Source organism: Schistocerca nitens, chromosome 5 (assembly GCF_023898315.1).
Source record: "Schistocerca nitens isolate TAMUIC-IGC-003100 chromosome 5, iqSchNite1.1, whole genome shotgun sequence".
In the NCBI taxonomy this organism is placed as follows: domain Eukaryota; kingdom Metazoa; phylum Arthropoda; class Insecta; order Orthoptera; family Acrididae; genus Schistocerca; species Schistocerca nitens.
This window is the reverse complement of record NC_064618.1, coordinates 604,287,617-604,288,824: the sequence shown is the minus strand read 5'-3', so window position 1 is coordinate 604,288,824 and position 1,208 is coordinate 604,287,617. Positions and strand designations below refer to the sequence as shown.

The 1,208-nt window shown below is 42.6% G+C and overlaps 1 non-coding gene across 1 annotated transcript; it reads right to left on the bottom strand.

Moving 5' to 3' along the window:
• Positions 1 to 373: 373 nt before the first annotated feature.
• Trnap-ugg (transfer RNA proline (anticodon UGG)) lies at positions 374 to 457 on the bottom strand. The gene has a single exon. It is a non-coding gene; the product is annotated as a tRNA-Pro (tRNA).
• Between the last annotated feature and the right edge of the window lie 751 nt (positions 458 to 1,208).

Here is a 1,208-nt window from a genome sequence, read left to right as displayed (position 1 = left end):
GCCTCAAAGATTTCAGTCTAGATAAACATCCATATCATTTATTTGATATTACGGTGAAATGGAAACATGTTGCGGATACCATCGACTTTGGACGATTGTTAACTCTTGAAAATTTATTCTACCACCATCAATTTCACAACGGATTTCTTAAGAGCTTTCACATGTACTACTACAATCATCACAGCTCGCCTTCTGGTGCCGAAACTTTACACTGAAAAAACTCACGTCAGATCGATAAATGCTATGCGCCGCTCGTGTGGTGAACAGGTGCAAATGGCTCTGAGCACTATGGGACTCAACTGCTGTGGTCATAAGTCCCCTAGAACTTAGAACTACTTAAACCTAACTAACCTAAGGACATCACACACATCCATGCCCGAGGCAGGATTCGAACCTGCGACCGTAGCGGTCGTGCGGTTCCAGACCGTAGCGCCTTTAACCACTCGGCCACTCCGGCCGGGCTGGTGAACAGGGCCATGTCATTGCTGTATATGACAGTGGAAAGAGATGTGATACGACAAATTACTGAAATGGCCGCTAGAGGGGTAATATTATAGTTTGTCTTTAGAGGGGAATGAGTAGCTTTGTTGGGCAAACCGCGGAGTCTGTTCTTTTTGAATGAACCATCTCCACATTCAATCGAAATGACTTAGAAAAACCACGGAGAACATGGTAAAACAATGGTTTTAACCATTTTTACCTAATTCTGTTAACAGTTTCACTATCTATTTCTATTGGGGTTCACAATAAACACTGTGTGTTTGGCAAATGCTCACACATCTATAAGCTGTGGCCCAAATAGAGCTTGTACTGAAACATGAAGTAAATTTAAAATATTATTGTTTCTTTGTGTTGGGGATTGGTTTAATCTTTTATTACCGTGGTAACCTAAGTAAATTAGTACATTATGAGCCTCCAATAGACCATCTATAGTAAGTGCGCTTTAACTTGGCCACCGGCCACCAAGTACTGATCTTTGAAAAAAAAAAAAAATGGTTCAAATGGCTCTGAGCACTATGGGATTTAACTGCTGTGGCCATCAATCCCCTAGAACTTAGAACTACTTAAACCTAACTAACCTATGGACATCACATACATCCATGCCCGAGGCAGGATTCGATCCTGCGACCGTAGCGGATCTTTGAAAGTTGGCACCATTCGAAACACTTCTTGTCGACTGTTCTCTGCTGCCGGCCGGTGTGGCCGAG